General features: G+C 45.1%; 1 protein-coding gene across 1 annotated transcript in view; it reads left to right on the forward strand.

Moving 5' to 3' along the window:
- Positions 1-1168: 1168 nt before the first annotated feature.
- Positions 1169-27648, forward strand: part of RAB27B (RAB27B, member RAS oncogene family) — a 351838-nt gene continuing 325358 nt past the window's right edge. The window contains exon 1 of the mRNA XM_040337285.1: positions 1169-1365. The gene's annotated coding sequence lies outside the window, so the exon portion shown is untranslated. The remainder of the gene's footprint in view (positions 1366-27648) is intronic.

Here is a 27648-nt window from a genome sequence, read left to right on the forward strand (position 1 = left end):
CCTAATTCAAATTGTGAAGAGGTGGGCGTGTTTTATACTAATGAATCGTGACCCGACGTGATTGACGTTTTTTACGAACGGCGCATGCGCCGTCCGTGGACATATCCCAGTGCGCATGCTCCAAATTATGCCGCAAAGACTTATTGGTTTCGACGTGAACGTAAATTACGCCCAGACCCATTCACGGACGACTTACGCAAACGACGTAAAAATTTTAAAATTTGACGCGGGTCCGACGTCCATACTTAACATTGGCTGCGCCATCTTTTTGGTGGAATAACTTTAGGCCTAAAAACGCTTTACGTAAACGGCGTATCTTCGCTGCGATGGGCAAGCGTACGTTCGTGAATAGGCGTATCCAGCTGATTTACGCATTCTAGGCGTAAATCAGCGTACACGCCCCTAGCGGCCGTCGGAAATAGGCAGCTAAGATACGACGGCGTACGAGACTTACGCCGGTCGTATCTTAGCAACGTTTAATCGTATCTCAGTTTGAGCATACGCTTAATGTTACGACGGCGCAGATTCAGAGTTACGACGGCGTATCTACTGATACGCCCGTCGTAAGTTTCCTGAATCTGGCTATATGTATCCTTTAATACACGGAATTTGCCAAAATGCGTCAAAAAGCCTACCATGTGCACAAACCCCAAAAAACGCTACAAAAGGCTGCAATCACACGGGCGTAAAAAATTTACTGATCTTATTATGCATGTTTTTTTAGCGCAAAAGTTCCTGCGTAATGGTCACTAATTATTTGTGTAAAATTATCCTTTTTTTTGTTTTTTTTTGCAACATCTGCATTTGGCTTATATGTACACGTATATACGATTTTTTAATTCTGTGTTGCGGGTCTGCATGTTTGCGCACCGCTGTAAATATCTCCATTGAAAACGATGCAGCTGCGTTCAGATCCGTGTTTAAAAAAAAAAAAAAAAAATGCTTGTAAACATGATTTTTCTTTTTTTTTTTTTTACAGGCGTGGGAATGAAGCTAAAAGAGAAAAAACACAGATAAAAGGCAAGCGATCTCCTACAAGGCAGAAGAGGGATGTAGCTGGAGGAGCGAAGAGCATCATCAGCACCAGAGACGAGGAGGGAGGAGGAGTTAGGACCCAGCGAGGCTTCAGGCAGGCTGAGATCAGGAGACGGCTGTATCTGGGGGGGGGGGGAGACGTCTATGTAAGCAGTGTGCACCTTGCATTGCACTCATCCCCTTCCATCCATCCCCGCTCCTCGCCCCGCGCCTCCCTTCACCCATTGCAGACCAGGAGATGGAAGCAACAGTGTTGTGAAGCAAGCAATGGGCTGAGCCCTCCATCAGGCAGACACAGCATCTTCTCAGCATTGCACGCCAAGGCCGTAGGTATGTGATTTTATTTCATTTATAATCATTCTCCCTAAGCGGGGGGGGCGCTGCCAGTCCTCTCTGGTCTGCATGCTCCGGTTGCATGCCGGGGGGAGGCCGGTTCTGGCTATCTGGTTTTAAACTTGCACTACTTTCAAAGTTAGGGTGGTCTCCATTCATATTGTCATCCCTGATTTTTGCTACGTGGCGTTGATGACCGCCTGTTGGGTTTGTGGCGGCGGCGCCTCTGTGGTGTCACTTGAAGTTTCCCAGGATTGATGGACTTGCAGGGTATTCTCAGATTTGTCTACAGACCATCCAGATCTTTGTAGTGAAAGGCGGTTGCTGGGAGTAACTGCTGGTATACTCAGTCCTCTGGTTTACTGAGGGACCCTATACATGGAACAATGAATCAATCAATCAATCAATAAATCGCAACAGTCGCCTTCCATCAGCAGGCTGAGCAGTGAACGGTGATGGTTGCTATGGGTTACCTACAAAGAGCAGAAGCAGTGTAAACCATAGCAACCAGACAGACGAGGTTACTAAAAACACAGGATAAAGAGCAGCATCCATACATGGGTTCAGTAACCCATAGCAAGCAACCAGATGTCATCTGGGGTTACTTACCTCTCAAATCTGCATAGTAGCTATTGGCTACTAAAAACTCAAGGCAAGAAGTAGCATTGATACGTATGTTCAAGTCTGATAAGTCTTTAGGACTAGGCTCATGTATAATCTGCTTGGTTGCTATGGGCTACCAAAAACACAAGGCAAGGAGCAGCACTCATATGTAGTGTAAGTAACTCGTAGCAACCAACAACCCTAACCCTATACATGGAACGCCCAATAACCAGATTTCATCTGGGGCTACTTACATCTCAAATCTGCTTAGTTGCTGTTGGGTGGTAAAAACTCAAAACAAGGAGTATTATCCGTAACGTAAGTTCAATTATCTACAGCAACCAGCCTGGAGTCTTTGGGCCAGATTCACGTAGAAGTGCGGCGGCGTAACGTATCGTAGATACGTTACACCGCCGCAAGTTTTCATCGCAAGTGCCTGATTCACAAAGCACTTGCAATGAAAACCTATGCCGGCGGCCTCCGGCGTAAGCCCGCGTAATTCAAAGGGGCGTGTGCCATTTAAATTAGGCGTGCTCCCGCGCCGGACCTACTGCGCATGCTCACTTTTGAATTTCCCGCCGTGCTTTGCGCGAAGTGACGTCATTTTTTCGAATGGCGACGTGCGTACTTTCGTATTCCCGAAAAGCTTACGCAAGAAAACATTTTTTTGAATTTCGACGCGGGAACGACGGCCATACTTTAACATGGGCTGTGTAAAGTTAGGGCAGCTAAAACGACGACTAACTTTGCGACGGGAAACTAGACTAGCAGCGACGTAGCGAACGCGAAAAACCGTCGTGGATCGCCGTAAGTACTAATTTGCATACCCGACGCTGGTTTACGACGCGAACTCCCCCCAGCGGCGGCCGAGGTATTGCATCCTAAGATCCGACAGTGTAATTCAATTACACCTGTCGGATCTTAGGGCTAACTATGCGTAACTGATTCTCTGAATCAGCCGCATAGTTAGGAAGCCCCTAAAACAGAGATACGACGGCGTATCAGGAGATACGCCGTCGTATCTATTTTGTGAATCTGTCCCTTTGAGACTAGGATCATAGACAATCTGCTTGGTTGCTATGGGCTACCAAAAACACAAGGCAAGGAGCAGCACTCATATGTATGGTAAGTAACTCGTAGCAACCAACAACCCTAACCCTATACATGGAATGCTCAATAACCAGATGTCATCTGGGGCTACTTGCATCTCAAATCTGCGTAGTCACTATTGGCTACTAAAAACTCAAGGCAAGGAGTAGCATTGATACTCATTTTAAATAACCTACAGCAACCAGCCTGGAGTCTTTGGGACTAGGATCATATACAAATATATACAAACATATGCTTGGTTGCTATGGGCTACCAAAAACACAAGGCAAGGAGCAGCACTATGTTGGGAACATGGAGGAGCACCAATATTTAGTAACCCATAGCAACCAGTCTGAAGTCCTTGGGACTGTTATCCAAAATCTACTTTGTTGCTATAGGTCAATAGTTCTCAACCCTGTCCTCAAGTACCCCCAGCAGGCCATGTTTTAGGAAAATAGCTGTCCAAAATACCAAGCCATTGACTCTGATTTAAAGCACTGGTGCAAGATAAAGGAAAACCTGCCAACATGCATAGCTCCCAACTGTCTCTGATTTCGAGGGACTGTCCCTGATTTGAAGCAATGTCCCTCATTCTCCTCATTTGTCCCTCATTTTGGTCTGATCTATACAGATGTATATAAAATGCATTTTTTATCTATCAAAAAGTGTTTCCCAGTGGTAAACCTTTCATCTGATTTCTAAATTGCTGCATTTGTAAATTCCAAAAGCCAATATAAAGGAATAGTGGTGATAAAAAAGCACTTGTGGGTTTTATTTTTTTGTACAATTCTCCTTTAAGGGGGCGTGGCAAGGGGTGTGTCCTATGTCTGCATACGTTTGCTGATAGATGTCTCTCATTCCCATCTCAGAAAGTTGGGAGGTATGAACATGGCCTGTTGGTGGTACTTGAGGACAGGGTTGAAAACCACTGCTATAGGTTACCAAAACACAAGGGGCCAGATTCTCGTACAGCGGCGTATCTATAGGCGGGCGTTACCTATCCGATTTACGTTACGCCTCTGCAACTTAGACGGGCAAGTGCAGTATTCTCAAAGTACTTGCTCCGTAAGTTGCAGCGGCGTAGCGTAAATCGCCTAATTCAAATGTGGAACAGGGGGGCGTGTTTTATGTAAAATAACCATGACCTGACGTGATTGACGTTTTTCACGAACGACGCATTCGCCGTCCGTGGACATATCCCAGTGTGCATTGCTCCAAATACGCCACAAGGACGTATTGGTTTTGACGTGAACGTAAATTACGTCCAGCCCCATTCACGGACGACTTACGCAAACAATGTAAAATATTCAAAATTTGACGCGGGAACGACGTCCATACTTAACATTGGTACGCCGCATGTACGCCACCATATAGCAGGGGTAACTTTACACCGGGAAAAGCCTAATGTAAACGGCGTATCTGTACTGCGTCGGCCGGGCGTACGTTCATGAATTCGCGTATATAGCTGATTTTCATATTTCTAGGCGTAAATCAGCGTACACGCCCCTAGCGGCCAGCGTAAATATGCAGTTACGATCTGCCGGCGTAAGAGACTTACACCGGTCGGATCTAATAGAAATCTATGCGTAACTGATTCGAAGAATCAGGCGCATAGATACGACGGCACAACTTAGAGAAACGCCGTTGTATCTCCTTTGTGAATCTGGGCCAGGGTGAGCAGCACTGTTACATATATTCAGTAACTCATAGCAACCGGACTGAAGTCTTTAGGACTAGAGTCATCTAAAATCTGCTTGGTTGCTATGGGTTACCAAGACCTTACCAAATGGCAGCACTGGTACATATGTTCGGTAATTCATAGCAACCAGATTGAAGTCTTTGGGACTGCAGACATCTAAAATCTGCTTGGTTGCTATGGGTTACCAAGACCTTACCAAATGGCAGCACTGGTACATATGTTCGGTAATTCATAGCAACCAGATTGAAGTCTTTGGGACTGCAGACATCTAAAATCTGCTTGGTTGCTATGGGTTACCAACAATTCAAGGCAAGGAGCAGCACTGATATGTAAATTCAGTTACCCATAGCAACTAACTGGAAGACATCTGGAATTACAGACAATCTGCTTGGTTGCTATGGGTTTCTGCACTCTGTTGTCTTTTTCCTGCAGTATATAAATACCTTTATCAATCAGGGAAAGTGTTATGAAAAGGAGAAGTAGCAAACAAATGCAGGTTTCTCCCACCCCTTGTACATCACTATTGCTCTTTACACCGACATACTGTATCTGTATGTCTGTATGTCTGTTTTATAAAGCTAGGGGAAGTATTGTCTCTCTGTTTATTGAGGACCGGGGATGCCCAGCCACCTGTAATGGAGGAACAACAAGTCTCAGCTTTCTTTGAGGTTAATCGAGGTTTCAGTGTATCGTGCCGGTCCACATGCTGGTAGTTGTGCTATTGTTGTGCTATTGCTATTGTGCTATTTATTATAGTTGTGCTATTGCAACCAATGAATGTTCGATCCTATCTGGTACCCTCCCGTCCAGAATGAGATTTTGCTATGGACTTTAGAAAAAGAACACAGTGCATGAAATTAAAGATTCAGCAGCCAATCAAAGGTTGTCTTTGACTGTCTGTCAGCAGTTAATTGAATTGCGATTGGACATTATGGATTGTTAGCTTTACTGCTTTATTAAAGCTGGACTCCTGGGGAAAAAAAAAATTAAAATTAACTATTTAGTGGTCCCCCCTCCCCACTGCATAGGTTATAACCAGGGCCGTCTTAATAGCATCATGGGCCCCTGGGCAAAGAAATGCACTGGGGCCCCACTAGCTTTCCCCAATTTACACACCTACTTTCAAGAAATAAAGTATAAATAGTTGATGGAATTAAACATTTATTCATTAGTACTTTCAATAAAATTGATCTTACAAAATGGAAAAAATTCCATAAATCAAAGACTAGTCAACACAAAGGGCACAGTACGGGGGGGGGGGGGGGGCGCAGAAGGGAACAGTACAGGGGGGGGGGGGGGGGTCATGAATGAGGGCACAACACTGGGATCAGGAGGGCACAATGCTGGGATCAGGAGGGCACCACGCTGGGATCAGCAGGGCACAACACTGGGATCAGGAGGGCACAATGCTGGGATCAGGAGGGCACAATGCTGGGATCAGGAGGGCACCACGCTGGGATCAGCAGGGCACAACACTGGGATCAGCAAGGCACAACAATGGGATCAGGAGGGCACAACACTGGGATCAGCAGAGCACAGCATAGGTTCTGGGACACAACCATATCAGGACAGTTTAGTAAAAAGCATGACTGTACCAGCAAATCTGGGACAGTTGGCAAGTATGATGTAATGCAAGATTATTGTGGGGCCCCCATGTACCTGGGGACCACCGGGCAGTGCCCAGGAGTGCCCTTGCATTAAGATGGCCCTGGTTATAACTGCTAGTTTTGTCTGAAGGATGATGAATGAGGTGGAAAACATACCTTAGTCCTCACTCCCGTGGGCTTCCTCCTCTTTATGTGACCGGCGCCCCAAAGCCTCTTCCCTTCACCTCCTCACCAGCTGCAGCTCTTTGACATTGCAGGAGCAGCCATCCTTTATTAGACAGGAGGGCACCGAGGACCCGTCCACATTCCAGAACAACTAGACAAGCTGGAGCAAGCTATAAGCTATTCTCTATAGGAGGAAAAGTTTGGGACTTTATATCAGGCATATAACAGACCATATTGTGTAGCGGTATAAAAGTATTTATTATAAAAGAGTATATCTAACACATGATACATACATGCAGAGTAAAATTGTATACAAAACATGGATACATTGGATATATGTAAACTCATATATTGCATTGGTGTCAAAACACAAGCTGGTGGTTAAGGTATGGTGCTCCATGTATTGAGTATGAAGGTAATAGTATTAAAACCATGAGGATGTAAAAGGAACATGATGGTTTGAAGTCATGACTGCATTTCAAAAAGGGCCGACGCATTTCATGGTACAATACCACTCTTCAGGTTCGAATGCGTCAATATGTCTAAAAAAGACCAATAAGTTAAATAAAAATCTCAAAAGAAGTAATATGTATGTGGTAACTAGGAAAGGAAGTCCAATCCCATATAACTTACATGGAACAGAGGGGGGGGGGGGCAGGCTACTATACGGCCCCTCGGTTGGATCATACCATATGTCTTGTTTACCTGAGGTAGAGGTACCTGAGAAGCGGCATAAGGCAGAGATAGGCCTATTACAGGTAGACGTTCCTGAGGAGCGGCATGAGGAAGAGATAGGTCTAGTACAGGCAGAGGATTCTGAGGACCGGCCTGAGGAAAATATAGGCCTAGTACAGGTAGAGGTTCCTGAGGAGCAGGGACAGAATAGTTATGAGTTAAGTTCTATTTTAAGACTTTTCTCATTCAACACAGATAACACAGAGATAGGTCTAGTACAGGTAGAGGTTCCTGAGGAGCGGCATGGGGAAAATATAGGCCTAGTACAGGTAGAGGTTCCTGAGGAACAGCATGATGAAGAGATAGTAAGGTGACCAGATCTTTAAAATGAAATCCGGGACATATACATTTTATTTTTTTCAATTGTCAAATGGTAAACATATTTTCCTCAAATGATATATGCAGTGTATGATAATATGTATATGATTGTATGATATATACGTTCTTTCTGGAAATGATTTCATACCAGCCCCAAAGAATTAATATACCGGCCCAACCGCGTAACATACAGTAATTATTATTATTTTTCATAAAAAGGAAAACCATGCATTTTAAAGCACATTTCAAGAGTGTATTATACTCATTAGTGCCCCTCATCTCAGCCTTAGATGGATTATACAGAGCAGAGATCTCCTGTTTACCCCATGTGGCCGCTGTCCTCCGACAAAGTCCCGCCTCCTATGATAGTCGTCACCAGTGTGCTGACCCAAGAGGCGGGTCTTTGTCTGACAGCCGGGTAAGCGGGAGACCCTGCTCTGTATGATCCAGCTGATCTTGCCCCCCCTCCCCGTCTGAGACAGCCCAGTAGGACCCATGGTAGGGCTGGCCCTGGGCACCCCCCTGCCCCAAACTTGTGGTGCACTCGCCCAGGATCTACCTTCCAATCCGGGGACAGACTTTCTCCGGGGACAGTGTCCTCAATCCAGAGACGTCTGGTCAACCTTATGCCTTATACACACAATCGGTTTTCCCGGCGGTACAAAGTCCGCCAGGAAAACCGAGAACCGGCTCGGTAGCTTTTTCCCCTACACGTGGCCGGTTTTCCTGGCAGGAAAACTGCCATGAGAGCTTTTGTCGGGAAACCCAGCCGTGTGTATGCTCCACCGCAGGCTTTCCCCATAGAAAAAGTGCCGGCTTAAAAACCGCCGGGAATCTCGGTGGGAAAAAAGAAAACATGTTCTAATTTTTCCCGCCGGGATTCCCGTCGGTTTTCCTGTCGGTAAAAACTGCTATGCGTACACACGGCCGGTTTTGCCGGCCAAAAGCTGTCATGGCAGTTTTACCGATGGGAAAACCGGTCGTGTGTATGAGGCATAAGAGATAGGCCTATTACAGGTAGAGGTTCCTGAGGAGCGGCATAAGGAAGAGGTAGGCCTAGTACAGGCAGAGGTTTCTAAGGAGCTGCGCAGGTAGAGTTATGAGTTAAGATCTATTTTAAGACTTCTCTCATTCCACACATTGGCTTGAGTCTGCCACTAGAGTGATGCCCAAGGTACTGTTCTAACCCAGGTAGATAATGTAGCGCACTGCTCCTGTTGGGTAGGCACTATTTGTAAATTTAAGTTATCTGAGCTGTAGTTTAGCTCGGAATGATTATGTCAAATTATTGGTTTCTGTTCCAGTTCAGTTGCGTTGCACATTTTCCACTTGACTGTAGGTGTCGCTGTCACCACGGGTCAAGGTTGGAAATGCAGCGGGCTGGGTGTATTGAGTATTCTGTTCCCAGAAGCATGGACTTAAGGGACAGACACCGTTCTGGCGGGGGTCTTCCGATCCTGACCTGATGGCCCTCCTGGCCTCAGGGATGTGTTGGCAGTTCTTCGGCCTCAGGGCCTGTTAGCCCGAGGCTCCGTTTACTGAGAGTAGGCCCAGGAGTTTCTGGGGCCTACTGGTCCAGGGGTGATCCTGTGCTGTCTTGCCTCTGGAAAGAACCAGAACAATTGGGGATTCAATTGGAGGACGCATCCTGGCCAATCTACCTCACAGTGCTACCGGCTGGCTGAAAGATCCTGGTACTGTGTAGCTGCGTCTTAAGTGTGTGTGTGGTCACACGGTCCTGTAGCAGAGGACTGTGCAACGACTCGACTGCACTCATCAAGTCTGTGGCACAGACTTTTGAACGAGATTCGCACCGGCTGCTAGGTCAGTGAGAGAGGCCTATCCTGTGGTTGCTGAATCCAGTGTGGAAACGGTTTGTCCTCTGGATCCAAGAACGTACCCGTGATCCGCAAAGCAAGGTACCTGAATCTTCCCTAACCCTCCATGCCTTTGTCTGAGTTTGTTTAATAAAACCTTGGAAGAAAAAAGACTAAGGCCCGGATTCAGAAAGTAGATACGACGGCGTATCTCCGGATACGCCGTCGTATCTCTGAGTGCGGGCCGTCATATCTATGCGACTGATTCATAGAATCAGTTACGCATAGATTTCCCTAAGATCCGACCAGCGTAAGTGTCTTACACGTCGTATCTTAGGCTGCATATTTACGCTAGGTGGCGCTTCCGTACATTTACGCAAGGAATATGCTAATTAGGTATTTACGCCGATTCAGAAACGTACGTCCGGCCGGCGCATTTTTTTACGCCGTTTACGTTAGGCTTTTTCCGACGTAAAGTTACCCCTGCTATATGAGGTGTAGCTAATGCTAAGTATGGACGTCGTTCCCGCGTCAAGTTTTGAAAATTTTACGTTGTTTGCGTAAGTCGTTCGCGAATAGGGCTGTACGTAAGTTACGTTCACGTCTAAAGCATTGACGATTCGCGGTGTAAGTTCGTAAAAAACTTCAAATACGCAGGGGTCACAGTTAATATACATAAAACACGCCCACATCATCCCCATTTGAATTAGGCGGGCTTACGCCGGACCAAATACGTTACGCCGCCGTAACTAAGGGCGCAAGTTCTTTCTGAATACGGAACTTGCGCCCTAATTTACGGTGGCGTAACGTATCAGAGATACGTTACGCCGGCACATAGATACACAATTGTATCTGAATCTAGCCCTAAGGCCGGGTACACACGAACAAACATGTATGGTGAAAGCGGTCCGTCGGACCGTTTTCACCATACATGTCTGCCAGAGGGCTTCTGTACGATGGTTGTACACACCATCGTACAGAAGTCCGCGCGTAAACAATACGCGGGGCGTGTCCGCGGTGTCGCCGCGTCGATGACGCGGTGTCGCCGCGACAATGACGCAGCGACGTGGGCGGCCCGCCTTTAAAATGCTTCCACGCATGCGTCGAAGTCATTCGACGCATGCGAGGGACGGCGGGCGCCTGGACATGTACGGTAGGTCTGTACTGACGACCGTACATGTCCGAGCGGGCAGGATTCCAGCGGACGGTTTTAAAACACGTCCAGGAATATTTGTCTGCTGGGAAAAGGCCCGGCGGGCAAATGTTTGCTGGAATTCGGCCCGCTCGCGCCCACACACGACCGAACATGTCTGCTGAAACTGGCCCGCGGACCAGTTTCAGCAGACATGTTTGGTCGTGAGTATGGGGCCTAAGTGTTGGTGCAGACATTTGTGAATAACTCTTCAAGGAGGACCCCTAAGACGAGCGTAGTGAACGGTGAGGTAACAGCAGGCCCAAATTTTAAACCAGTGGCCCCTTCGGGTGGTATTGCTACAGCAATATACAACAGCAAAGGACATTTTAGAACTAGTTAGTAGCCATTAAAGCAGTTTAAAAAAACTGTTTTCTCTTTTTCTGTCTGGTGTTCCACTTTAATGACAGCAGATCGATTCCTCAGAGGTTTTTTCCGCTTCACTTAATATATAGACGTTGACCTTTCAGTCCTGCGATAGTCAGCACATGGCCTCAGCTCTGGATAATACGGGTAATTATTACATGTGGCTTCCAGGGGTTTATAATCAGTTTATTTGTAAATGGGTTTTTCCTGTGGATTACGCCAGGATTGTGTGCAAAGTCTGAGCAGCAGAACTCTGTCTCTTGGTGTAGTATGGAAAGTGCTGCGCCATTCTCGGCAACCGCATGCTAATAAAGATGTCTGGATGACCGCCTTCTGAAATATGAAAGACTGAGAAATCCTTTTCTGCTCCAACAATGATTTTCTGCTTTGGGTCAGAACTTTTTGTAGTCGCTTCCAAAGATTGTACGGAGCGTCCTTCACAAATGCGTTTAGGCGCGTTTACATGGTTCAGGTGTGTCAAGCATTTGTTCATTTAATGAACCCAATTTATTTTACCCAGAGCAGCCAATCGGGTTTTGCCTTTCCGGAACTAAATATCAACTCTGATTGGCTGCAGCAGGAAGCTGCACTGTTTTATTATTTAAGCCCTCTTTTATAGGCTGATGTTTTAGCTTTCAACTTCGGTGGCGAAAGATGGAGAGGTTTGACCTCCCTTGTGTACCTCAGAGAAGCTTTAATGTGATAAATAGGAATGTAGCTTTTAATATTCATAACCCTACTTAATGTATCGGCAAGCTTGTCACGAAGTGGAGAAAAATCTATCATCAAAGGATCTGCTCTATTAGAAGACAAAATACTTCATACATTCTGATGGAGTGATGATTCAGGGTGGCAAGGAGAACCCATTTCATCATTAAAGGGGAACTCGTGTTTTTTACCTTGTTGTATTGCAAACAATAGAATTTTGCCATCATCACAGCTTGGGTAAATCTATCTATCTATGATCAAAAAAAATTGCTATACAAATGTACAAAATTCTGTATTTTGCCTAATAGTTTTATTTCCTATATTCATTAATGCCATCTAGTGGACATATTGCTATATTTTCCTGAAATATGTCAATCAAAAACATTTTGAATTTAGACCACTAGATGGCAATCAAAAAAAAAATCATATTAGACAAAACACAGTGGGCTAGATTCAGGTAGCTACGCTATAAGTTACGGCGGCGCAGCATAGTGTATTTACGCTACGCCTCCGCAACTTACAGGAGCAAGTGCAGTATTCACAAAGCACTTGCTCCGTAAGTCGCGGCGGCGTAGTGTAAATGGGGCCGGCGTAAGCGCGCGTAATTCAAATGGGGAAGGGGGGCGTGTTTTATGGTAATATGTGATGACCTGACGTGATTGACGTGATTTACGAACGGGGCATGCGCCGTCCGTGTACATATCCCAGTGTGCATTGCTTCCAAGTACGGCGTAACGACGTATTGGTTTCGTCGTGAACGTAATTTACGTCCAGCCCTATTCGCAAACGACTTACGCAAACGACGTAAATAATTCAAATTTCGAAGCGGGAACGACGTCCATACTTAACATTGGCTGCGCCTCCTAATAGCAGGAGCAGCCTTACGCCGAAAAAGCCTTAACGCAAACGATGTAAAAAACGAACGCCGGGCGCACGTACGTTTGTGAATTGGCGTATCTAGGAAATTAGCATATTCTACGCCGACAACAACGGAAGCGCCCCTAGCGGCCAAAGTTATATTGCACACAATTCTACGCCGCCGCAATCAAGTTACGTCGGTGGAGGAAGCCTATTTTTTCAGCGTAACTGCCTTTGTGAATCGGCGTAACGATACGCGGGCGCGGAATTCAAATTACGGCGGCGTATCTGGAGATACGCCGCCGCAAAAGGAATGTGAATCTACCCCAGTGATTTTCCGTTTGTCATATTTGTACAGCAATTTTTTTTTTAAATAGACCTAAAAAAAAGTATATAAATCAAAAATCGATTTTCAGTGTGTTTGGCATTATGGTCTACGGAATACAGTTTTCTTAACCACTTCCTTACTGGGCACTTAAACCCCTTCCTGACCAGAGGACTTTTTGCGATTCGGCACTGCGTCGCTTTAACTGACAATTGCGCGGTCGTGCGACGTGGCTCCCAAACAAAATTAACGTCCTTTTTTCCCCACAAATAGAGCTTTCTTTTGGTGGTATTTGATCACCTCTGCGGTTTTTATTTTTTGCGCTATAAACAAAAATAGAGCGACAATTTTGAAAAAAAATAAAATATTTTTACTTTGTTGCTATAATAAATAGCTCAATTTTTTTTTTTACGTTTTTTTTTAATCCTCAGTCTAGGCCGATACGTATTCTACATATTTTTAGTAAAAAAAAAAAAAAATCGCAATAAGCGACTGGTTTGCGCAAAAGTTATAGCGCCTACAAAATAAGGGACAGAATTATTATTATTATTTTTTTTTTTTTTTTACTAGAAATGGCGGCGATCTGCGATTTTTTATTGGGACTGCGACGTTATGGCGGACACATCGGACACTTTTGACACATTTTTGGCGCCATTCACATTTATACTGCAATCAGTGCTATAAATATGCACTAATTACTGTATAAATTTTTTTTTTACTAGAAATGGCGGCGATCTGCGATTTTTATTGGGACTGCAACGTTATGGCGGACACATCGGACACTTTTGACACATTTTTGGCGCCATTCACATTTATACTGCAATCAGTGCTATAAATATGCACTAATTACTGTATAAATGTGACTGGCAGGGAAGGGGTTAACACTAGGGGGTGAGGAAGGGGTTAAATGTGTACCCTAATTAGTGTTCTAACTGTGGGGGAGGGGGGGTGACTGGGGGGGTGACCGATCTATGTCTCTATGTACAAGAGACACAGATCCGTCTCCTCTCTCCCCTGACAGCACCGCTGTCTGCGAGAGCCGGGAATGAGAGATGATCTCATATGTAAACATATGAGATCATCTCTCATTGGCCGCACAGATCGCCTAGGAAACGGCCGCTCCGATTGGCCGTTCACGGCGATCTGTGACTGGCTGTGTCCAAGGGACACGGCCAGTACAGAAGTTCCCCGCCGCGCGCTCGGGAGCGCGCGCGGGGAACGTGTAAAGGAGAGGCCGTAAAAACACGGCCTGTTAGAGATTGGGAGCCGCGCTGAGGCCGTACAAAGTCGTACGGCCGTCAGCAAGTGGTTAAAGTGGAAGAAAAGCCAAACACCAACTATTCTTAAAAACATTCCCTCCCCCTCCTCCTACCTATCCAGCATACCCTTCATAAAAAAAACATATGTGTACTTAAAGCGGAGTTCCTCCCCCTCTCCAAAAATTAAAAGCCAGAAGCTACACATACTGTAGCTGCTAACTTTTTTAATATTAGGTCATTTACCTATCCTGGAGTCCAGTGATGTCGGCATCGCAGCTGATGTTTCCATCAGCTGTCGGGTGCTGCCACCGACATTGCCGGTAAGGGAACCCGGCAGTGAAGTATTGCAGCTTCACGGCCGGGACCCTACTGCGCACGCGGTAAGCTCGCTGCACTCTCTTACTGGCCCGATGGCGGAGGAATGAAGAGGGAGGAGGAGGGAGCCGGACATCTGACGTACATCGCCGCAGTGAGGTTCGGCGGAAGTGAAAAAAAAAACAGGTACCCCCCCGAAAAGTGGCAAATGTGGCCAGTGTATTTAGTTTTTTTGCTGCCCTAGGCCTGACTAAACTTGTGCACCCCCTGATTTAAATATGACCCACTCCTTCCTGTCAAGGCCGCATCCCTTTCTGTTTAAGCCCCGCCCTGAAATGTTGGAGTGGGGACACTAGTTCTTAGGGCCTGGGGGGTGGGCATTGGGGTCCCTTTGCATAGATTTCCTCTCACTTCCTGTTTGGCTATGGGGCAGGAAGTGAAGGGAAATCTCTGCAATGGGACAGGGATGGTAGCAAATAAACTGACATGGGGCTAGAACCCTCCCTTATTCTATCCAAAATGAAAAAAAAAGTGTTGTCTATAGTTCTACTTTAAGCACACATTTCTGATAATTTATGGAGAAGTCTAAGATATAACAATGCCAATTGTGCAGCAGAAAACATATAGCAAAGTGAGGTCACCACAAGGTCCAGGATGATAGGACATTCAAAATTAGAAGCAGCTTGCATTACACTATGGGCCAGATTCAAGTAGTTTGCCGTAACTTTGTGCAGGCGTAACATAACCTAATTACGTTACGCCTCCGCAACTTAGACGGGCAAGTGCTGTATTCTCAAAGCACTTGCTCCATAAGTTGCGGCGGCGTAGCATAAATAGGCCAGCGTAAGCCCGCCTAATTCAAATTTGGAACAGGGGGGCGTGTTTTATGTAAATGTTCTGTGACCCGACGTGATTGACGTTTTTTCACGAACGGCACATGCGCCGTCCGCAAGGACGTATTGGTTTTGACGTGAACGTAAATTACGTCCAGCCCCATTCACGGACGAGTTACGCAAACAACGTAAAATTTTCAAATTCCGTCGCAGGAAAGATAGCATACTTAACATTGGTACGCCGCACTTACGCCACCATATAGCAGGGGTAACTATACGCCGGGAAAAGCCTAACGTAAACGGCGTAACTGTACTGCGTCGGCCGGGCGTACGTTCGTGAATTCGCGTATCTAGCTGATTTACATATTTAGACGTGTAAATCAGCGCACACGCCCCTATCGGCCTGCGTAAATATGCAGCTACGATCCGATGGCGTAAGAGACTTACGCCTGTTGGATCTAAGGGAAATCTATGCGTAACTGATTCTAAGAATCAGGCGCATCGATACGATGGCGCAACTCAGAGATACGACGGCGTATCTGAAGATACACCGTCGTATCTCTTCTGAGAATCTGGCCCTAACAGTTTAGCGCAAGCCGGCGGGGACCCTTTTTCCGTGCTGCCCCCCTGCAAAGTGCTGCCCTAGGCCTGGATACAGCGTTGAATGTGGCACCGTAGAGGGGGAGGAGACAGGTGAGTGGAAGTTCCACTTTTGGATGGAACTCTGCTTTAACTTTTTGTTTATCCGGTCCAGCTCCCCTTTGCGCTTAACAATAGCTGTGAATGATGGGAGCCGTGATGTCACCCATAGACTTCCATGGCCCAGCCATTGTTGGCGCCCTCTCCTCTCTCCAGCAGCCGGTCAATGATACAGGGGAGCCAGAGTTGCAGGATTAAGTGACTGGACCAGAACAGATTTAAAATAGGTATGCACACAGATCTTTTTTTATACCGAGTAGGCAGGGTAGGTGGGGGGTGGGGGAATTTTTAAGAATAGTGTTAGGCTTTTCTTCCACTTTAAGAAAATATTTTTTTGTCAATCTGTTGCAAAGTTTCTTACCTGGATATCCTGCCTGTGACGACACTTCCTGTTACAGGCTGACAACGCTAAGCCACAGCCTCACAATTAGCGTTGTCAGCCTGTTGTGTGAGCGCCTACAGTTGCCCATTGAGTTGCCTAGCAGATTGACAGGCTGACTGCTGAGTAGAGATCTGTGTGGAAATTTTAATTTACATAGCATTTTCAGCCAGCATATGTGCCCCTATAGGGATTAATTTGCTCACAATCAATTTGGAGTAACCACTTGGCAAATAACAAATCTTTGTGGTGACACATAAAAAATAAACTCTATGGAGGTTTCTCAATTTGTCTTGTAATGTAACACAAACCTGAGATCCTGTCCTCTGTGTTCAGCTCCGTCTGTTACATCTGTGTGATGTATTGTGCTGACACAGACCATATGCCTGCGCCGTAGGCCTGTGTGTAGCTGGGACGTCTGATTGCGGACATGTCTTGGCCTTTTTTCAGAATCATTTAAAGTGGACTTATTGTATAGGGTTTAGCTACTGCAAAGAGGACCAGTCATCAGTGGGCACTTGGAACAAGCTGATTTTGCACTCTCAATATATTATATTACAATTTTTTGGGGGGGATTACATAACTTTTTTTATTTACTTGTATTCTCTCCCTGTCAGGGAAGAAGCATCAATATGTCATAGTTCAGCCTGAGCACTGTACTGACTACAGGCACTAAACAACTAGTGCTGCCATAATTACATGAAACAAATTTTCAAGCAAAGGTTTTGTTTAGCCACTTCAATACTGGGCACTTTCACCCCCTTTTTGCCCAGGCCAATTTACAGCTTTCAGCGATGTTGTAGTTTGAATGACAATTGTGCGGTCATGTAACTCTGTACCCAAATAAAAAAAATTTTTTTGAGACAGATAGAGCTTTCGTTCGGTATTTAACCACTTAAGCCCCGGACCATTTTGTTGCTAAATGCCCAGGCCAGGTTTTGCGATTCGGCACTGCGTCGCTTTAACAGACAATTGCGCGGTCGTGCGACGTGGCTCCCAAACAAAATTGGCGTCCTTTTTCCCCCACAAATAGAGCTTTCTTTTGGTGGTATTTGATCACCTCTGCGGTTTTAATTTTTTGCGCTATAAACAAAAATAGAGCGACAATTTTGAAAAAAATTCAATATTTTTTACTTTTTGCTATAATAAATATCCCCCAAAAACATACATAAAAAAAATGTCCTCAGTTTAGGCCGATACGTATTCTTCTACCTATTTTTGGTAAAAAAAATCTCAATAAGTGTTTATCGATTGGTTTGCGCAAAATTTATAGCGTTTACAAAATAGGGGATAGTTTTTTTGCATTTTTATAAAAAAAAAATTCTACTACTATTGGCGGCGATCAGCGATTTTTTTCGTGACTGCGACATTATGGCGCACACTTCGGACAATTTTGACACATTTTTGGGACCATTGTCATTTTCACAGCAAAAAATACATTTAAATTGCATTGTTTATTGTGAAAATGACAGTTGCAGTTTGGGAGTTAACCACAGGGGGCGCTGTAGGAGTTAGTGTTCACTTAGTGTGTGTTTACAACTGTAGGGGGGTGTGGCTGTAGGACTGATGTCATCGATCGAGTCTCCCTATAAAAGGGATCACTCGATCGATGCAGCTGCCACAGTGAAGCACGGGGAAGCCGTGTTTACATACGGCTCTCCCCGTTCTTCAGCTCCGGGGAGCGATCGCGACGGGGCGGCTATAAACGAATAGCCGCGCCGTCGTCCCGGATCGCTCCCCGCGGGAATCCGCACGCAGCGGAGGGGGTCCCGATTGGACCCCCGACCCGCTAGAAGGCAGGGACGTATATATACGCCCATCTGCCTGTACGTGCCATTCTGTGGATGTAAATAGGCGTGCGGCGGGCGTTAAGTGGTTAATCACCACTGGGTATTTTTTTTTAACAAATGAAAAAAGACCAAAAAATTTCAATTTCTTTTTCCATTTCTGTTATAGCATTTTGTAAATAAGTACGTTTTCTCCTTCACTGATGTGCCCTGATGAGGCGGCACTGATGAGGAGGCACTAATATGCAGCACTGATGAGGTGGCACTGATGAGGAGGCACAGATAGGTGGCAGTGATGAGCACTGATGGGCAGCAATGATGGGCACTGACTGGCATCACTGGTGGGTTTTCTTGATGAGGCTGCACTGATTATCAGTGCAGAGCCCCCCTGTCAGCAGAGCCACTTATCGGCTCTCCTTTACTCACGCTCTGTCAGCATGAGTAGAGGAATGCCGATAACCAGCACTTCCTAATAATGCTGTAATTGGACACAGCTGATCATGTGGTAAAAGAGCATACGTCATAGACGCATTACAATGGTCGGCGATGCGGTGTGTTGGAGTACCATACAGCACTACCAATTGCCATGCTGCGTGCCCCCGGGGGCACGCATGAGTGGCTTGTTCTGAAGGAGGTCAGAACGGGAGAGCCTGCGCCTGCCCATCATTTTGCTATAGGCCGGGCGGGATGTGGTTAATTTTTTAAAGAGGATCTCCAGCCCCCCTAAAATAAATATATATATATATATATATATAGATATATATATATATATCCAAATAACACGCCCGACCTCATCTCTTCACCACACACAGCCACAAAGGCAAGAAAATTATTGTTGGGCAGTGTAGTAGTGCTCAGAGGAACACACATAGACTGACTTTTAATGGTTTAAAGAATGTCAGGCAAAATAGTCAGCCCTCACACATTTTCACTTCATCAAATCTGGTCCTCTTTAAAAAAAGTTTGGACACCCATGCCTTAGAGGTAGGCCTGCACTATGATAACAACTTAGGCCGCGTACACACGGTCGGTCAAAACCGATGGAAACGGACTGAAGGACCGTTTCATCGGTCCAAACCGACCATGTGTGGGCCCCATCGGTCAGTTATCCTTCGGTCCAAAAATTTAGAACTTGCTTTAAAATTCAACCGATGGACGCCTAACCGATAGGTCAAAACCGATGGTTAGTACGCAAAAGCATCGGTTAAAAACCCGCACATGCTCAGAATCAAGTCGACGCATGCTTGGAAGCATTGAACTTCATTTTTCTCTGCACGTCGTTGTGTTTTACGTCACCGCGTTGGACTCAATCGTTTTTTTAACTGATGGTGTGTAGGCACATCAGACCATCAGTCAGCTTCATCGGTTAATGGACTGATCGTGTGTACAGGGCTTTAGGGGTGGAGGTTCATATATTATTATTATTATTATTATACAGGATTTATATAGCGCCAACAGTTTACGCAGCGCTTTACAACATCAGGGAAGACATTTAGTTACAGTACAATTTAATACAGGAATGATCAGAGGGCCCTGCTCGTTAGAGCTTACAATCTAGAAGGGAGGGTGAAGTGGAACAGAGGGTAGTAGATGTGGGGGGTGATCAGGTGGGCAAAGTTAAAATACAGTTGTTAGATGTGGGTAGGATAGGCTTCTCTGAAGAGGAGGGTTTTCAGGGATCCTCGAAAAGCTGAAAGAGAAGGAGATAGACGGATAGTTTGGGGTAAGGAGTTCCATAGGCTTGGAGAGGCTCTGGAAAAGTCCTGTAGACGAGCATGGGAAGAGGTGATGAGAGAGCTAGAGAGCAGGAGGTCTTGAGAAGAACGAAGAGAGCGATTAGGTTGGTATTTGGAGACAAGGCCAGTGATGTAGCAGGGGGCAGAATTGTGGATGGCTTTGTAGGTTGTAGTTAGTATTTTGAATTTAATTCGTTGGGCGAGCGGAAGCCAGTGGAGGGATTGACAGAGAGGAGTAGCAGAGACAGAGCGGTTGGTAAGGTGGATAAGTCTGGCCGCGGCATTCATGATGGATTGAAGGGGGGTTAGAGTATGCAGCGGTAAGCCAATGAGAAGGGAATTGCAGTAATCAAGGCGAGAGATGACCAGGGAGTGAATTAAGAGCTTTGTGGCATCATTGGTTAGAAAGGGGCGTATTTTGGAGATGTTGCGGAGGTTGAGGCGGCAAGATTTGGACAGTGATTGAACGTGAGGCTTAAAGGAGAGTTCAGAGTCCAGGACTACACCTAGGACCTTGGCATGTGGGGATGGGCTGATAGTTGTGCCATCAATATTGACAGAGAGATCAGGGGAAGAGGCACGTGGGGGAGGGAAAATGATAAGTTCGGTTTTGGATAGGTTGAGTTTAAGGAAATGACGTGACATCCAAAGTGATATATCTGATAGTAAATTAGTGATACGTGAGGAAAATGAAGGAGTGAGTTGAGGGGTAGAGAAATAGATTTGAGTGTCATCAGCGTAGAGGTGGTATTGGAAGCCATGGGAGGCTATCAGCTGACCCAGGGAGGAGGTGTAGATTGAAAATAGGAGGGGTCCAAGAACAGAACCTTGTGGGACCCCAACAGAGAATGGTAGAGGAGAGGAGGAAGTAGAGTTGTAAGTAACGCTGAAGGTGCGGTTGGATAAGTAGGTAGAGAACCAGCGAAGAGTAAAGTCACAGAGACCAAAGGTGTGGAGTTTTTTGAGGAGGAGTGGGTGGTCAACCGTATCGAAGGCGGCAGAGAGGTCCAGGAGTAGGAGCACAGAATAGTGTCCTTTAGTTTTGGCCGTTAGTATATCGTTTGTTAGTTTTAGGAGAGCAGTTTCAGTGGAATGTTGAGGACGAAATCCAGACTGAAGGGGATCAAGAAGGTTATTGTCAGCAAGGTGGACGCTCAGTCGGTTGTAGACTAGACGTTCAAGGAGTTTGGATAAAAAGGGGAGCAAGGAGATGGGGCGTAGGTTGTCAAGATTGGATGGGTCCAGTGAGGGCTTTTTAAGTATGGGGCTGACTAGTGCATGTTTCAAAGAGTTAGGGAAGATGCCAGAAGAGAGGGAGAGATTGAAGATGTGGGTAAGAGAGTGTAGAATAGAGTAAGAGGGTGAACGTAGCATTTGTGAGGGAACAGGATCCAGAGCGCAGGTGGTAAGATGGACATTGGTTAGTAATTTAGCGACCTCCTCTGTAGTGGTGGGGTTGAACGAGGGAAGTAGTGACTGTACCTGTGTGCATGAGGTGTGAGGTGTGGAGGATGTCTGAACAGTAGAGATCTCCTTGCGAATAGTATCAATCTTCTGTTGGAAGTGATTGGCAATCTCCTGGGCGTTGATTGAGTTAGTGGGTGGAGGCAGTGGAGGATGAAGGAGAGAGTTGAAGGTAGAGAAGAGTTGACGGGGACGGGATGATAGGTTTTTAATGAGGGTGATGAAGTAGGTCTGCTTGGCAGCGAGGAGGCTGGAATTGTATTTTTGGAGGGCAGATTTATACTGGACGAAGTCTTCCTGGGACTTAGTCTTGCGCCACTGGCGCTCGAGAGCACGGTTGTGTTTTTTCAGACTTCTAGTATCATCAGTTTGCCAGGGTTGAAGGGGGCGGGGCCTTATTATGCGTGTGGTGAGGGGGGCCAGTCTGTCCAGTGATGCTAGAAGTGAAGTGTTGTAGACAGAAGTGGCTAGGTCGGTGCAGGACAGGGGTGCAATTTTGTCATAGAGGTGGTCAGTCACAGAGTGTAGAAGAGAAGGGTTGATATGCTGCAGGTTTCTACGAGTGACTGTTAGGTATTTGGAGGAAGAGGAGACGGAGGAGAGGGAGAGCGTGAAATTAATAAGGTGGTGATCAGAGAGGGGGTAAGGATCGATGGAGAGGTTGCATGGAGTGCATAGGTGGGAAAAGACAAGGTCAAGAGTATTGCCTTCAGAGTGAGTAGGAGCATGTATCCATTGCTTCAGGTCAAAAGAGGAGGTTAGACTGAGAAGTTTGGAAGTTGCAGGAGTGTTAGCATTAGTAGGGATGTTGAAGTCGCCAAGAATAATTGTGGGGATTTCAGAAGAGAGAAAGTAGGGTAGCCAGGCAGAGAAGTCATCAAGAAAGGAGGATACTGGACCGGGGGGGCGGTAGATTACAGCTATCCTTAGAGAAACTGGGGAGAAGAGACGAATGCAATGCGCCTCAAATGAGGAGAGTGACAGAGAGGGAGGTGGGTGAAGTACCTGAAAGGTGCTATGTGGGGCTAAAAGGATTCCAACACCCCCTCCTTTGCGTCCGCTGGGTCTGGGGGAGTGAGTCCAAAGAAGACCACCGTGGGATAGAGCAGCAGAAGATGCAGTGTCGGATTCGTGAAGCCAGGTTTCAGTGATGGCGAGTAGATGAAATGAGTTTGCGATAAAGAGATCGTGGAGGGACGTGAGTTTGTTACAGACGGAGCGAGCGTTCAAAATGGCACAGGAGAAAGGGAGTCTGGTCATGGGAAGAAGAGAAATGGGAACTAGATTGTGTGCATTGCGGCTGCACCCAGAGGGTGTAGGGTAATGGGTGCGTTGAGCACAGTTGGATGAAGGAGGCCCAGGGTTTGGGGAGATATCACCAGAGGATAGGAGAAGCAGGAGGGTGAGGGAGGTAATGTGGGAATGCGATTTATATGAGGGGACATGCCCCAGTGATTTGGAGCATTGGGCGTTTGACTTTAGAATTAGCATGAGTTGGTGAGTGCAGTAATAAGGAGAGGACAGAAGTGAGGGCGATATATAGAGGGTGTAGGGTGGACCAGAGGGGTGACTGGAAGAAAGTTTGAGGATAGAAGACACAACTGTCAGAAGGAGTGGTAGAGAGTGCATTTTCGAAGGGGAAGAATGTGAATTTAACGAAAAAAAAAAAAAAAAAAAATATATATATATCTGGATCATGAACAGCAAACTTAAAGTTTGTTTTGCTTTGTGCAATTGCTGAAGTGCATAGGCAGAAGTGTTTCCACTTATAGAATAGCCCCACTTAAAGAAGAACCCCAGGCACAATGAGCCCCCTGCTAATGCTTCCCCCTAAAGGATGCTTACATTTATACTGACAGAGATAGGGGGTGGGTGCATTTCAATTATCTAATCAGGAGGTAATAAATGTATGCTGATCAACAGGGCAGAATTCTTGGTTCAAAAACAGATCAGCAAGAGGGCAATAAAATTAATGGGCCGCGATTTTGGGTAAGTCAAGGGAGATGATAAAGCATTGTAAGGTGGACAGATCTACAGAGGGTTAAGCAAAAACAACATGCCAGTATTATCAAATAGACATAAGCAAAACAGACATCAATGTTTCAGATTCTGGGTGGATCTCAGACAGCTGAAACATACCATAGACATTTAAACTAGAGAAAACACATCCGTTTTCAATTCTGGGTGGATCTCAGACAGCTGAAACATACCATAGACATTTAAACTAGAGAAAACACATCCGTTTTCAATTCTGGGTGGATCTCAGACAGCTGAAACATACCATAGACATTTAAACTAGAGAAAACACATCCGTTTTCAATTCTGGGTGGATCTCAGACAGCTGAAACATACCATAGACATTTAAACTAGAGAAAACACATCCGTTTTCAATTCTGGGTGGATCTCAGACAGCTGAAACATACCATAGACATTTAAACTAGAGAAAACACATCCGTTTTCAATTCTGGGTGGATCTCAGACAGCTGAAACATACCATAGACATTTAAACTAGAGAAAACACATCCGTTTTCAATTCTGGGTGGATCTCAGACAGCTGAAACATACCATAGACATTTAAACTAGAGAAAACACATCCGTTTTCAATTCTGGGTGGATCTCGGACAGCTGAAACATACCATAGACATTTAAACTAGAGAAAACACATCCGTTTTCAATTCTGGGTGGATCTCAGACAGCTGAAACATACCATAGACATTTAAACTAGAGAAAACACATCCGTTTTCAATTCTGGGTGGATCTCAGACAGCTGAAACATACCATAGACATTTAAACTAGAGAAAACACATCCGTTTTCAATTCTGGGTGGATCTCAGACAGCTGAAACATACCATAGACATTTAAACTAGAGAAAACACATCCGTTTTCAATTCTGGGTGGATCTCAGACAGCTGAAACATACCATAGACATTTAAACTAGAGAAAACACATCCGTTTTCAATTCTGGGTGGATCTCAGACAGCTGAAACATACCATAGACATTTAAACTAGAGAAAACACATCCGTTTTCAATTCTGGGTGGATCTCAGACAGCTGAAACATACCATAGACATTTAAACTAGAGAAAACACATCCGTTTTCAATTCTGGGTGGATCTCAGACAGCTGAAACATACCATAGACATTTAAACTAGAGAAAACACATCCGTTTTCAATTCTGGGTGGATCTCAGACAGCTGAAACATACCTGTAAAGAGACAGAGAAGAATTCTTCAGACAAGTGCATAGGCAGAAGTGTTTCCACTTATAGAATAGCCCCACTTGAAGAAGAGCCCCAGGCACAATGAGCCCCCTGCTAATGCTTCCCCCTAAAGGATGCTTACATTTATACTCCTTTTACCATCCAAGCTAGAGCATCTGCCAAGTTTGAGAACCGATTACCCAGTTCATCGATCGAACTCTGATCAACCTTGGACATTAATTGCAAGTATTCTTCTTCTTCAATTCTACCCTATTACTTTGTCGCTGTATATTGTCGTTATCTCTTTAAAACATATTTTTCTGTAACACTTTATTGCACCAAGTTTGCCCTTTTCGTAATAAACCTTTTATGTTGAAAAGTGTTAACCTTGTCTCTAAAACTCTTAATGCAGGCTATGAACGAACCTCTGCCTTTTGAAGAGCGCTACTGGTGTAGAGTAAGGCCTCTGAGCAGACCTGCCTGTGGTGACAGTGTGTGTTGCAGACGCTTATTCTAAAATCCTAATTGGTATTGTTAATTGACGGGAGTACCAACGCTTCCTTATCAATGTTGGTGGTGGCAGTTAAAGGGTTAATTGTGTCATTAGCCCAGTGACAATCGCTCTCAGGCTACTAGCACTTAGATTGTGGTCCCGCAAGCAGGGAAATCTTTGTGCTGGGCGCAGCTGAGAGTGGCATTGTTACGTAAGTGACAGCGTGGTGTGAGGTCGGCCTGTCCTTCGTCGCAAGTTGGCGCGGAGGGCGGGGATCTGACACTCGCGTTCGTCACATATGTTGGCGCGGAGGGCGGGGATCTGACACTCGCGTTCGCCAATATGTGACGAACGCGAGTGTCAGATCTCCGCCCTCCGCGCCAACTTACGACGAAGGACAGGCCGACCTCACACCACGCTGTCACTTACGTAACAATGCCACTCTCAGCTGCGCCCAGCACAAAGATTTCCCTGCTTGCGGGACCACAATCTAAGTGCTAGTAGCCTGAGAGCGATTGTCACTGGGCTAATGACACAATTAACCCTTTTACTGCCACCACCAACATTGATAAGGAAGCGTTGGTACTCCCGTCAATTAACAATACCAATTAGGATTTTAGAATAAGCGTCTGCAACACACACTGTCACCACAGGCAGGTCTGCACAGAGGCCTTACTCTACACCAGTAGCGCTCTTCAAAAGGCAGAGGTTCGTTCATAGCTTGCATTAAGAGTTTTAGAGACAAGGTTAACACTTTTCAACATAAAAGGTTTATTACGAAAAGGGCAAACTTGGTGCAATAAAGTGTTACAGAAAAATATGTTTTAAAGAGATAACGACAATATACAGCGACAAAGTAATAGGGTAGAACTGAAGAAGAAGAATACTTGCAATTAATGTCCAAGGTTGATCAGAGTTCGATCGATGAACTGGGTAATCGGTTCTCAAACATATACTTACAAATAGCCATTCCTGAATGGTTATTACACCGCCCAGTATCATCAGAGTTTCCTCAGGATGAGGTTCAGGCATAGCTAGAGCCAATTAGCTGCATTGTCTGTATACATATCTTGCTCTTTGACTGAGGCCACAAGTCCTTGAGCCGCAGCTGTGCTCCTGTGCTGGTGGCTGAAAATATAAAATACCTCAATCAACCCTCAGTAATTATTGTTGCAACCTAACTGCATTACAATAATACTTGACAAAGCTTCAATTGGCATATAAATGCAGACAATACACACGTACAGTATTTAAAATGCAGGAAATTGCAGAGTGTATGTACAGATTATTTGCTGTTTATTAAAGCGTAGCAGAACCTGTATGGTCATAGTGTCTGATTATTAAAGAACCGTTTATTCATGGTGTCTGTGTGTAATGAGGCAAATCAAACATGTTTCATATCAAGTACAATGAAGATTAATTTCTGAGAATGAGGGAACATGTTGTATGCGTGTGTGTGTGTAAACCTGATAATGTTTATCCTACTTGTAATGTTTAACAAAATTTCATCTGATGCGGTCTGTTTCCTGTAGATGTGCTACAGCCAGCTATACTGAGACAATTATCAGAAAAGTGTCGGCCCCTATTGTACTCGTAAATGTTGACCGACGCTCATAAATGTGTGTAAAAAAACACAGGTCTTTAAGGCTGGAGCCAAACCTCATATATATTATTAGGTTATTCTACTGCTACGATATATGACAGCTTCTTTCTTCGGTTGTTAAGGATGTGGCCGGTGCCGCCACTGCCATGTCCTTAGCAACCAGTGATGTCACCCAGTAACATTCTTTTGCTGTCCGGGAATCCAGCAGGGGTAAACAAAAATGGCTGTATGTAAACAACAAACAGTTTGCTATCCCCCCCCCCCCAAAGCTCATACCAAGCACTTAACCACTTAAGCCCCTGACCATTTGACTGCCAAATGACCAGGTCACTTTCTGCAATTCGGCAGTGCGTCGCTCTAACTGACAATTGCGCGGGCGTGCGACGTGGCTCCCAAACAAAATTGACACCCCCCCCCCACACACACAAATAGAGCTTTCTTTTGGTGGTATTTGATCACCTCTGCGTTTTTTATTTTTTGCACTATAAAAAAAAATGGAGCGACAATTAAAAAAAAAAAATATATATATATATATATATATATATATATATATATATATATATATATATATATATATATATATATATATTTTGTACATTTTACTATAATAAATATCCCCATTTTTTTTAAAAACGGCACATTTTCTTTCTCAGTTTAGGCCTATATGTAGTCTTCTAAATATTTTTGCTAAAAAAAAAATAAGCTTTTATTGATTGATTTGCGAAAAGTTATAGCGTCTACAAAATGGGGGATAGTTTTATCGAAATTTTTATTATTAATATTTTTTTACTTGTTATTGCAGCGATCTGCGATTTTTTTATTTTTTTGTGACTGCGACATTCACATTTATACAGCGATCAGTGCAATGGAAATGCACTGCTTACTGTATAAATGTGACTGGCAGTGAAGGGGTTAAACACTAGGGGGCGGGAAGGGGTTAAGTGTGTCCTAGGGAGTGATTTTAACTGTTAGGGGGCTAGGCTACGTGTGACACGTCACTGATCGCTGCTTCCGATGAACAATGTCACCAGG

Source organism: Rana temporaria, chromosome 1, assembly GCF_905171775.1.
Source record: "Rana temporaria chromosome 1, aRanTem1.1, whole genome shotgun sequence".
In the NCBI taxonomy this organism is placed as follows: domain Eukaryota; kingdom Metazoa; phylum Chordata; class Amphibia; order Anura; family Ranidae; genus Rana; species Rana temporaria.